Source organism: Oncorhynchus keta, chromosome 13, assembly GCF_023373465.1.
Source record: "Oncorhynchus keta strain PuntledgeMale-10-30-2019 chromosome 13, Oket_V2, whole genome shotgun sequence".
Taxonomy (NCBI): domain Eukaryota; kingdom Metazoa; phylum Chordata; class Actinopteri; order Salmoniformes; family Salmonidae; genus Oncorhynchus; species Oncorhynchus keta.
The window spans coordinates 25,005,162-25,019,596 of NC_068433.1; positions in this window are offsets into that span (position 1 = coordinate 25,005,162).

Genomic DNA, 14,435 nt, shown 5'->3' on the forward strand with positions numbered 1-14,435 from the left:
TTACATTTACATTTAAGTCATTTAGCAGACGCTCTTATCCAGAGCGACTTACAAATTGGTGCATTCACCTTATGACATCCAGTAGAACCATACATACAGTAGAGCCTGGACCATACATACAGTAGAGCCTGAACCATACATACAGTAGAGCCTGGACCATGCATACAGTAGAGCCTGGACCATACATACAGTAGAGCCTGGACCATACATACAGTAGAGCCTGGACCATACATACAGTAGAGCCTGGACCATACATACAGTAGAGCCTGGACCATACATACAGTAGAGCCTGGACCATACATACAGTAGAGCCTGGACCATACATACAGTAGAGCCTGGACTATACATACAGTAGAGCCTGGACTATACATACAGTAGAGCCTGGACCATAAACACAATACAGTAGAGCCTGGACCATACATACAGTAGAGCCTGGACCATACATACAGTAGAGCCTGGACCATACATACAGTAGAGCCTGGACCATGAACACAATACAGTAGAGCCTGGACCATACATACAGTAGAGCCTGGGAATACATATAACAGTAGAGCCTGGACCATACATACAGTAGAGCCTGGACCATAAACACAATACAGTAGAGCCTGGACCATACATACAGTAGAGCCTGGACCATACAGTAGAGCCTGGACTATACATACAGTAGAGCCTGGACCATAAACACAATACAGTAGAGCCTGGACCATACATACAGTAGAGCCTGGACCATGAACACAATACAGTAGAGCCTGGACCATACATACAGTAGAGCCTGGGCCATGTATACAGTAGAGCCTGGACCATAAACACAATACAGTAGAGCCTGGACCATACATACAGTAGAGCCTGGACCATAAACACAATACAGTAGAGCCTGGACCATACATACAGTAGAGCCTGGACCATGAACACAATACAGTAGAGCCTGGACCATGCATACAGTAGAGCCTGGGCCATACATACAGTAGAGTCTGGACCATGAACACAATACAGTAGAGCCTGGACCATGCATACAGTAGAGCCTGGACCATGAACACAATGCAGTAGAGCCTGGACCATGCATACAGTAGAGCCTGGGCCATGTATACAGTAGAGCCTGAACCATACATACAGTAGAGCCTGGACCATACATACAATAGAGCCTGGACCATGAACACAACAGTAGAGCCTGGACCATGCATACAGTAGAGCCTGGACCATACATACAGTAGAGCCTGGACCATACATACAGTAGAGCCTGGACCATACATACAGTAGAGCCTGGACCATACATACAGTAGAGCCTGGACCATGAACAAAATAACAGTAGAGCCTGGCCATATATACCATGTATACAGTAGAGCCTGGACCATACATACAGTAGAGCCTGGACTATACATACAGTAGAGCCTGGGCCATGTACATACAGTAGAGCCTGGACCATACATACAGTAGAGTCTGGACCATGAACACAATACAGTAGAGCCTGGACCATAAACACATACAGTAGAGCCTGGGCCATGTATATAGTAGAGTCTGGACCATGAACACAATACAGTAGGGCCTGGACCATGCATACAGTAGAGCCTGGACCATGAACACAATACAGTAGGGCCTGGACCATGCATACAGTAGAGCCTGGGCCATGTATACAGTAGAGCCTGAACCATACATACAGTAGAGCCTGGACCATACATACAGTAGAGCCTGGACCATGAACACAATGCAGTAGAGCCTGGACCATACATACAGTAGAGCCTGGACCATAAACACAATACAGTAGAGCCTGGACTAAACATACAGTAGAGCCTGGACCATAAACACAATACAGTAGAGCCTGGACCATACATACAGTAGAGTCTGGACCATGAACACAATACAGTAGAGCCTGGACCATGCATACAGTAGAGCCTGGGCCATGTATACAGTAGAGTCTGGACCATGAACACAATACAGTAGGGCATGGACCATACATACAGTAGAGCCTGGACCATGAACACAATGCAGTAGAGCCTGGACCATGCATACAGTAGACCATACATACAGTAGAGCCTGGACCATAAACACAATACAGTAGAGCCTGGACCATACATACAGTAGAGCCTGGACCATACAATACATACAGTAGAGCCTGGACCATACATACAGTAGAGCCTGGACCATACATACAGTAGAGCCTGGACCATGAACACAATACAGTAGAGCCTGGACCATACATACAGTAGAGCCTGGGCCATGTATACAGTAGAGCCTGGACCATAAACACAATACAGTAGAGCCTGGACTATACATACAGTAGAGCCTGGACCATAAACACAATACAGTAGAGCCTGGACCATACATACAGTAGAGTCTGGACCATGAACACAATACAGTAGAGCCTGGACCATGCATACAGTAGAGCCTGGGCCATGTATACAGTAGAGTCTGGACCATGAACACAATACAGTAGAGCCTGGACCATACATACAGTAGAGCCTGGACCATGAACACAATGCAGTAGAGCCTGGACCATGCATACAGTAGAGCCTGGGCCATGTATACAGTAGAGACCATGAACCAGAGCCTGGACCACATACAGTAGAGCCTGGACCATACATACAGTAGAGCCTGGACCATGAACACAATGACCATACATACAGTAGAGCCTGGACCATACATACAGTAGAGCCTGGACCATACATACAGTAGAGCCTGGACCATACATACAGTAGAGCCTGGACCATACATACAGTAGAGCCTGGACCAGCCTGGACCATGAACAAAATAAAGTAGAGCCTGGACCACACCTAGAGGCCATATATGCAGTAGAGCCCTGGACCATATACAGTAGAGCCTGACCATACATACAGTAGAGCCTGGACTGGACCATACATACAGTAGAGCCACAATACAGTAGAGCCTGGACCATACATACAGTAGAGTCTGGACCATGAACACAATACAGTAGAGCCTGGACCATGCATACAGTAGAGCCTGGGCCATGTATACAGTAGAGCCTGGACCATGAACACATACAGTAGGGCCTGGACCATGCATACAGTAGAGCCTGGACCATGAACACAATACAGTAGAGCCTGGACCATGCATACAGTAGAGCCTGGGCCATACAGTAGAGCCTGGACCATACATACATAGAGCCTGGACCATACATACAGTAGAGCCTGGACCATGAACACAACAGTAGAGCCTGGACCATACATACAGTAGAGCCTGGACCATAAACACATACAGTAGAGCCTGGACCAAACATACAGTAGAGCCTGGACCATAAACAATACAGTAGAGCCTGGACCATACATACAGTAGAGTCTGGACCATGAACACAATACAGTAGAGCCTGGACCATGCATACAGTAGAGCCTGGGCCATGTATACAGTAGAGTCTGGACCATGAACACAATACAGTAGGGCCTGGACCATGCATACAGTAGAGCCTGGACCATGAACACAATGCAGTAGAGCCTGGACCATGCATACAGTAGAGCCTGGGCCATGTATACAGTAGAGCCTGGACCATACATACAGTAGAGCCTGGACCATACATACAGTAGAGCCTGGACCATGAACACAATACAGTAGAGCCTGGACCATACATACAGTAGAGCCTGGACCATACATACAGTAGAGCCTGGACCATACATACAGTAGAGCCTGGACCATACATACAGTAGAGCCTGGACCATACATACAGTAGAGCCTGGACCATGAACACAATAAGTAGAGCCTGGACCAGGCCAGTAGAGCAGTAGAGCCTGGGCCATGTATACAGTAGAGCCTGGGCCATGTATACAGTAGAGCCTGAACCATACATACAGTAGAGCCTGGACTATACATACAGTAGAGCCTGGGCCATAAATACAGTAGAGCCTGGACCATACATACAGTAGAGTCTGGACCATGAACACAATACAGTAGAGCCTGGACCATGCATACAGTAGAGCCTGGGCCATGTATACAGTAGAGCCTGGACCATGAACACAATACAGTAGGGCCTGGACCATGCATACAGTAGAGCCTGGACCATGAACACAATGCAGTAGAGCCTGGACCATGCATACAGTAGAGCCTGGGCCATGTATACAGTAGAGCCTGAACCATACATACAGTAGAGCCTGGACCATACATACAGTAGAGCCTGGACCATGAACACAATGCAGTAGAGCCTGGACCATGCATACAGTAGAGCCCGGACCATACATACAGTAGAGCCTGGACCATACATACAGTAGAGCCTGGACCATACATACAGTAGAGCCTGGACCATGAACATAATACAGTAGAGCCTGGACTATACATACAGTAGAGCCTGGGGAATGTATAAAGTAGAGCCTGGACCATGCATACAGTAGAGCCTGGACCATAAACACAATACAGTAGAGCCTGGACCATACATACAGTAGAGCCTGGACCATAAACACAATACAGTAGAGCCTGGACCATACATACAGTAGAGCCTGGACCATGAACACAATACAGTAGAGCCTGGACCATACATACAGTAGAGCCTGGGCCATGTATACAGTAGAGCCTGGACCATAAACACAATACAGTAGAGCCTGGACTATACATACAGTAGAGCCTGGACCATAAACACAATACAGTAGAGCCTGGACCATACATACAGTAGAGTCTGGACCATGAACACAATACAGTAGAGCCTGGACCATGCATACAGTAGAGCCTGGGCCATGTATACAGTAGAGTCTGGACCATGAACACAATACAGTAGGGCCTGGACCATGCATACAGTAGAGCCTGGACCATGAACACAATGCAGTAGAGCCTGGACCATGCATACAGTAGAGCCTGGGCCATGTATACAGTAGAGCCTGAACCATACATACAGTAGAGCCTGGACCATACATACAGTAGAGCCTGGACCATGAACACAATGCAGTAGAGCCTGGACCATGCATACAGTAGAGCCCGGACCATACATACAGTAGAGCCTGGACCATACATACAGTAGAGCCTGGACCATACATACAGTAGAGCCTGGACCATACATACAGTAGAGCCTGGACCATGAACAAAATAAAGTAGAGCCTAGGCCATATATACAGTAGAGCCTGGGCCATGTATACAGTAGAGCCTGAACCATACATACAGTAGAGCCTGGACTATACATACAGTAGAGCCTGGGCCATGTATACAGTAGAGCCTGGACCATACATACAGTAGAGTCTGGACCATGAACACAATACAGTAGAGCCTGGACCATGCATACAGTAGAGCCTGGGCCATGTATATAGTAGAGTCTGGACCATGAACACAATACAGTAGGGCCTGGACCATGCATACAGTAGAGCCTGGACCATGAACACAATGCAGTAGAGCCTGGACCATGCATACAGTAGAGCCTGGGCCATGTATACAGTAGAGCCTGAACCATACATACAGTAGAGCCTGGACCATACATACAGTAGAGCCTGGACCATACATACAGTAGAGCCTGGACCATACATACAGTAGAGCCTGGACCATGAACAAAATAAAGTAGAGCCTAGGCCATATATACAGTAGATCCTGGACCATACATACAGTAGAGCCTGGACCATACATACAGTAGAGCCTGGACTATCCATACAGTAGAGCCTGGACTATACATACAGTAGAGCCTGGACCATGAACACAATAAAGTAGAGCCTGGACTATACATAATATTGAAAGGCATCTGGCAGGAGTAAATTCAGCTACAATCTCAAATATATTCTCATAAATATATATTTTAAACAACTGCATTTTCACAAATGTAATACATAGAGCCAAGCCCATTCAAAATAATAAGGGCCAATGTGGGCCATGTCGACCAGCGCAACATTATTACATTTACATTTAAGTCATTTAGACGCCTTATCCAGAGCTGGACTTACAAATGGTGCATTCACCATGACATCCAGTAGAACCATACATACAGTAGAGCCTGGACCATACATACAGTAGAGCCTGAACCATACATACAGTAGAGCCTGGACCATGCATACAGTAGAGCCTGGACCATACATACAGTAGAGCCTGGACCATACATACAGTAGAGCCTGGACCATACATACAGTAGAGCCTGGACCATACATACAGTAGAGCCTGGACCATACATACAGTAGAGCCTGAACCATACATACAGTAGAGCCTGGACCATACATACAGTAGAGCCTGGACCATACATACAGTAGAGCCTGGACTATACATACAGTAGAGCCTGGACCATACATACAGTAGAGTCTGGACCATGAACACAATACAGTAGAGCCTGGACCATGCATACAGTAGAGCCTGGACAATGAACACAATAAAGTAGAGCCTGGACCATACATACAGTAGAGCCTGGGCCATGTATACAGTAGAGCCTGGACCATACATACAGTAGAGCCTGGACCATACATTCAGTAGAGCCTGGACCATACATACAGTAGAGCCTGGACCATACATACAGTAGAGCCTGGACCATGCATATAGTAGAGCCTGAACCATATATACAGTAGAGCCTGGACCATACACACAGTAGAGCATGGACCATACATACAGTAGAGCCTGGACCATGCATACAGTAGAGCCTGGACCATACATACAGTAGAGCCTGGACCATACATACAGTAGAGCCTGGACCATATATACAGTAGAGCCTGGACTATACATACAGTAGAGCCTGGACCATACATACAGTAGAGCCTGGACCATACATACAGTAGAGCCTGGACCATACATACAGTAGAGCCTGGACCATACATACAGTAGAGCCTGGACCATACATACAGTAGAGCCTGGACCATACATACAGTAGAGCCTGGACCATGAACACAATACAGTAGAGCCTGGACCATGCATACAGTAGAGCCTGGACAATGAACACAATAAAGTAGAGCCTGGACCATACATACAGTAGAGCCTGGGCCATGTATACAGTAGAGCCTGGACCATACATACAGTAGAGCCTGGACCATACATTCAGTAGAGCCTGGACCATACATACAGTAGAGCCTGGACCATACATACAGTAGAGCCTGGACCATGCATATAGTAGAGCCTGAACCATATATACAGTAGAGCCTGGACCATACACACAGTAGAGCATGGACCATACATACAGTAGAGCCTGGACCACGCATACAGTAGAGCCTGGACCATACATACAGTAGAGCCTGGACCATACATACAGTAGAGCCTGGACCATATATACAGTAGAGCCTGGACTATACATACAGTAGAGCCTGGACCATACATACAGTAGAGCCTGGACCATACATACAGTAGAGCCTGGACCATACATACAGTAGAGCCTGGACCATACATACAGTAGAGCCTGGACTATACATACAGTAGAGCCTGGACCATACATACAGTAGAGTCTGGACCATGAACACAATACAGTAGAGCCTGGACCATTCATACAGTAGAGCCTGGACAATGAACACAATAAAGTAGAGCCTGGACCATACATACAGTAGAGCCTGGGCCATGTATACAGAAGAGCCTGGACCATATATACAGTAGAGCCTGGACCATACATACAGTAGAGCCTGGACCATACATACAGTAGAGCCTGGACCATACATACAGTAGAGCCTGGACCATGCATATAGTAGAGCCTGAACCATATATACAGTAGAGCCTGGACCATACACACAGTAGAGCATGGACCATACATACAGTAGAGCCTGGACCACACATACAGTAGAGCCTGGACCATACATACAGTAGAGCCTGGACCATACATACAGTAGAGCCTGGACCATATATACAGTAGAGCCTGGACTATACATACAGTAGAGCCTGGACCATACATACAGTAGAGCCTGGACCATGCATACAGTAGAGCCTGGACCATACATACAGTAGAGCCTGGACCATACATACAGTAGAGCCTGGACCATACATACAGTAGAGCCTGGACCATACATACAGTAGAGCCTGGACCATACATACAGTAGAGCATGGACCATAAACACAATAAAGTAGAGCCTGGACTATACATACAGTAGAGCCTGGACCATAAATACAGTAGAGCCTGGACCATAAACACAATACAGTTGAGCCTGGACCATACATACAGTAGAGTCTGGACCATGAACACAATACAGTAGAGCCTGGACCATGCATACAGTAGAGCCTGGGCCATGTATACAGTAGAGCCTGGACCATACATACAGTAGAGCATGGAACACACATACAGTAGAGCCTGGACCATACATATAGTAGAGCCTGGGCCATGTATACAGTAGAGACCGGACCATACATACATTAGAGCCCGGACCATACATACAGTAGAGCCCGGACCATACATACAGTAGAGCCCGGACCATACATACAGTAGAGCCCGGACCATACATACAGTAGAGCCCGGACCATATATACAGTAGAGCCTGGACCATACATACAGTAGAGCCTGGACCATACATACAGTAGAGCCTGGACCATACATACAGTAGAGCCTGGACCATACATACAGTAGAGCCTGGACCATACATACAGTAGAGCCTGGACCATACATACAGTAGAGCCTGGACCATACATACAGTAGAGCCTGGACCATACATACAGTAGAGCCTGGACCATAAACACATACAGTAGAGCCTGGACCATACATACAGTAGAGCCTGGACCATACATACAGTAGAGCCTGGACCATACATACCAGTAAGCCTGGAACCATAAACACAATACAGTAGAGCCTGGACCATACATACAGTAGAGCCTGGACCATGAACACAATACAGTAGAACCTGGACCATGAACACAATACAGTAGAGCCTGGACCATGAACACAATACAGTAGAGCCTGGACCATGAACACAATACAGTAGAGCCTGGACCATGAACACAATACAGTAGAGCCTGGACCATGCATACAGTAGAGCCTGGACCATGTATACAGTAGAGCCTGGGCCATGTATACAGTAGAGCCTGGACCATACATACAGTAGAGCCTGGACCATACATACAGTAGAGCCTGGACCATACATACAGTAGAGCCTGGACCATACATACAGTAGAGCCTGGACTATACATACAGTAGAGCCTGGACCATAAACACAATACAGTAGAGCCTGGACCATACATACAGTAGAGCCTGGACCATACATACAGTAGAGCCTGGACCATGAACACAATAAAGTAGAGCCTGGACTATACATACAGTAGAGCCTGGGCCATGTATAAAGTAGAGCCTGGACCATACATACAGTAGAGCCTGGACCATAAACACAATACAGTAGAGCCTGGACCATACATACAGTAGAGTCTGGACCATGAACACAATACAGTAGAGCCTGGACCATGCATACAGTAGAGCCTGGGCCATATATACAGTAGAGCCTGGACCACACATACAGTAGAGCATGGACCATACATACAGTAGAGCCTGGACCATACATACAGTAGAGCCTGGACCATACATACAGTAGAGCCTGGACCATACATACAGTAGAGCCTGGACTATACATACAGTAGAGCCTGGACCATACATACAGTAGAGCCTGGACCATACATACAGTAGAGCCTGGACCATACATACAGTAGAGCCTGGACCATACATACAGTAGAGCCTGGACCATACATACAGTAGAGCCTGGGCCGTATATACAGTAGAGCCTGGACCACACATACAGTAGAGCCTGGACCATACATACAGTAGAGCCTGGACCATACATACAGTAGAGCCTGGACCATACATACAGTAGAGCCTGGACCATACATACAGTAGAGCCTGGACCATACATACAGTAGAGCCTGGACTATACATACAGTAGAGCCTGGACCATAAACACAATACAGTAGAGCCTGGACCTTACATACAGTAGAGCCTGGACCATACATACAGTAGAGCCTGGACCATGAACACAATAAAGTAGAGCCTGGACCATACATACAGTAGAGCCTGGGCCATGTATAAAGTAGAGCCTGGACCATACATACAGTAGAGCCTGGACCATAAACACAATACAGTACAGCCTGGACCATACATACAGTAGAGTCTGGACCATGAACACAATACAGTAGAGCCTGGACCATGCATACAGTAGAGCCTGGGCCATATATACAGTAGAGCCTGGACCATACATACAGTAGAGCATGGACCATACATACAGTAGAGCCTGGACCATACATACAGTAGAGCCTGGACCATACATACAGTAGAGCCTGGACCATACATACAGTAGAGCCTGGACTATACATACAGTAGAGCCTGGACCATACATACAGTAGAGCCTGGACCATACATACAGTAGAGCCTGGACCATACATACAGTAGAGCCTGGACCATACATACAGTAGAGCCTGGACCATACATACAGTAGAGCCTGGGCCGTATATACAGTAGAGCCTGGACCACACATACAGTAGAGCCTGGACCATACATACAGTAGAGCCTGGACCATACATACAGTAGAGCCTGGACCATACATACAGTAGAGCCTGGGCCATATATACAGTAGAGCCTGGACCACACATACAGTAGAGCATGGACCACACATACAGTAGAGCCTGGACCATACATACAGTAGAGCCTGGACCATACATACAGTAGAGCCTGGAACATACATACAGTAGAGCCTGGACCATATATACAGTAGAGCCTGGACCATGCATACAGTAGAGCCTGGACCATGCATACAGTAGAGCCTGGACCATACATACAGTAGAGCCTGGACCATACATACAGTAGAGCCTGGACCATACATACAGTAGAGCCTGGACCATACATACAGTAGAGCCTGGACTATACATACAGTAGAGCCTGGACCATACATACAGTAGAGCCTGGACCATACATACAGTAGAGCCTGGACCATACATACAGTAGAGCCTGGACCATACATACAGTAGAGCCAGGACTATACATACAGTAGAGCCTGGACCATACATACAGTAGAGCCTGGACAATGAACACAATAAAGTAGAGCCTGGACCATACATACAGTAGAGCCTGGGCCATGTATACAGTAGAGCCTGGACCATACATACAGTAGAGCCTGGACCATACATTCAGTAGAGCCTGGACCATACATACAGTAGAGCCTGGACCATACATACAGTAGAGCCTGGACCATGCATATAGTAGAGCCTGAACCATATATACAGTAGAGCCTGGACCATACACACAGTAGAGCATGGACCATACATACAGTAGAGCCTGGACCACACATACAGTAGAGCCTGGACCATACATACAGTAGAGCCTGTACCATACATACAGTAGAGCCTGGACCATATATACAGTAGAGCCTGGACTATACATACAGTAGAGCCTGGACCATACATACAGTAGAGCCTGGACCATGCATACAGTAGAGCCTGGACCATACATACAGTAGAGCCTGGACCATACATACAGTAGAGCCTGGACCATACATACAGTAGAGCCTGGACCATACATACAGTAGAGCCTGGACTATACATACAGTAGAGCCTGGACTATACATACAGTAGAGCCTGGACCATGAACACAATAAAGTAGAGCCTGGACTATACATACAGTAGAGCCTGGACCATACATACAGTAGAGCCTGGACCATAAACACAATACAGTAGAGCCTGGACCATACATACAGTAGAGTCTGGACCATGAACACAATACAGTAGAGCCTGGACCATGCATACAGTAGAGCCTGGGCCATGTATACAGTAGAGCCTGGACCATACATACAGTAGAGCATGGAACACACATACAGTAGAGCCTGGACCATACATACAGTAGAGCCTGGACCATACATATAGTAGAGCCTGGGCCATGTATACAGTAGAGCCCGGACCATACATACATTGGAGCCCGGACCATACATACAGTAGAGCCCGGACCATACATACAGTAGAGCCCGGACCATACATACAGTAGAGCCCAGACCATACATACAGTAGAGCCCGGACCATATATACAGTAGAGCCTGGACCATACATACAGTAGAGCCTGGACCATACATACAGTAGAGACTGGACCATACAGTAGAGCCTGGACCATACATACAGTAGAGCCTGGACCATACATACAGTAGAGCCTGGACCATACATACAGTAGAGCCTGGACCATACATACAGTAGAGCCTGGACTATACATACAGTAGAGCCTGGACCATAAACACAATACAGTAGAGCCTGGACCATACATACAGTAGAGCCTGGACCATACATACAGTAGAGCCTGGACCATACATACAGTAGAGCCTGGACCATACATACAGTAGAGCCTGGACTATACATACAGTAGAGCCTGGACCATAAACACAATACAGTAGAGCCTGGACCATACATACAGTAGAGCCTGGACCATGAACACAATACAGTAGAGCCTGGACCATGAACACAATACAGTAGAGCCTGGACCATGAACACAATACAGTAGAGCCTGGACCATGAACACAATACAGTAGAGCCTGGACCATGCATACAGTAGAGCCTGGACCATGTATACAGTAGAGCCTGGGCCATGTATACAGTAGAGCCTGGACCATACATACAGTAGAGCCTGGACCATACATACAGTAGAGCCTGGACCATACATACAGTAGAGCCTGGACCATACATACATTAGAGCCTGGACTATACATACAGTAGAGCCTGGACCATAAACACAATACAGTAGAGCCTGGACCATACATACAGTAGAGCCTGGACCATACATACAGTAGAGCCTGGACCATGAACACAATAAAGTAGAGCCTGGACTATACATACAGTAGAGCCTGGGCCATGTATAAAGTAGAGCCTGGACCATACATACAGTAGAGCCTGGACCATAAACACAATACAGTAGAGCCTGGACCATACATACAGTAGAGTCTGGACCATGAACACAATACAGTAGAGCCTGGACCATGCATACAGTAGAGCCTGGGCCATATATACAGTAGAGCCTGGACCACACATACAGTAGAGCATGGACCATACATACAGTAGAGCCTGGACCATACATACAGTAGAGCCTGGACCATACATACAGTAGAGCCTGGACCATACATACAGTAGAGCCTGGACTATACATACAGTAGAGCCTGGACCATACATACAGTAGAGCCTGGACCATACATACAGTAGAGCCTGGCCCATACATACAGTAGAGCCTGGACCATACATACAGTAGAGCCTGGACCATACATACAGTAGAGCCTGGGCCATATATACAGTAGAGCCTGGACCACACATACAGTAGAGCCTGGACCATACATACAGTAGAGCCTGGACCATACATACAGTAGAGCCTGGACCATACATACAGTAGAGCCTGGACCATACATACAGTAGAGCCTGGGCCATATATACAGTAGAGCCTGGACCACACATACAGTAGAGCATGGACCACACATACAGTAGAGCCTGGACCATACATACAGTAGAGCCTGGACCATACATACAGTAGAGCCTGGACCATACATACAGTAGAGCCTGGACCATATATACAGTAGAGCCTGGACCATGCATACAGTAGAGCCTGGACCATGCATACAGTAGAGCCTGGACCATACATACAGTAGAGCCTGGACCATACATACAGTAGAGCCTGGACCATACATACAGTAGAGCCTGGACCATACATACAGTAGAGCCTGGACTATACATACAGTAGAGCCTGGACTATACATACAGTAGAGCCTGGACCATAAACACAATACAGTAGAGCCTGGACCATACATACAGTAGAGCCTGGACCATACATATAGTAGAGCCTGGACCATACATACAGTAGAGCCTGGACCATGAACACAATAAAGTAGAGCCTGGACTATACATACAGTAGAGCCTGGGGAATGTATAAAGTAGAGCCTGGACCATGCATACAGTAGAGCCTGGACCATAAAAACAATACAGTAGAGCCTGGACCATACATACAGTAGAGCCTGGACCATAAACACAATACAGTAGAGCCTGGACTATACATACAGTAGAGCCTGGACCACAAACACAATACAGTAGAGCCTGGACCATACATACAGTAGAGTCTGGACCATGAACACAATACAGTAGAGCCTGGACCATACATACAGTAGAGCCTGGGCCATGTATACAGTAGAGCCTGGACCATACATACAGTAGAGTCTGGACCATGAACACAATACAGTAGAGCCTGGACCATGCATACAGTAGAGCCTGGGCCATGTATATAGTAGAGTCTGGACCATGAACACAATACAGTAGGGCCTGGACCATGCATACAGTAGAGCCTGGACCATGAACACAATGCAGTAGAGCCTGGACCATGCATACAGTAGAGCCTGGGCCATGTATACAGTAGAGCCTGAACCATACATACAGTAGAGCCTGGGCCATATATACAGTAGAGCCTGGACCAACATACAGTAGAGCCTGGACCATACATACAGTAGAGCCTGGACCATACATACAGTAGAGCCTGGACCATACATACAGTAGAGCCTGGACCATACATACAGTAGAGCCTGGGCCATATATACAGTAGAGCCTGGACCACACATACAGTAGAGCATGGACCACACATACAGTAG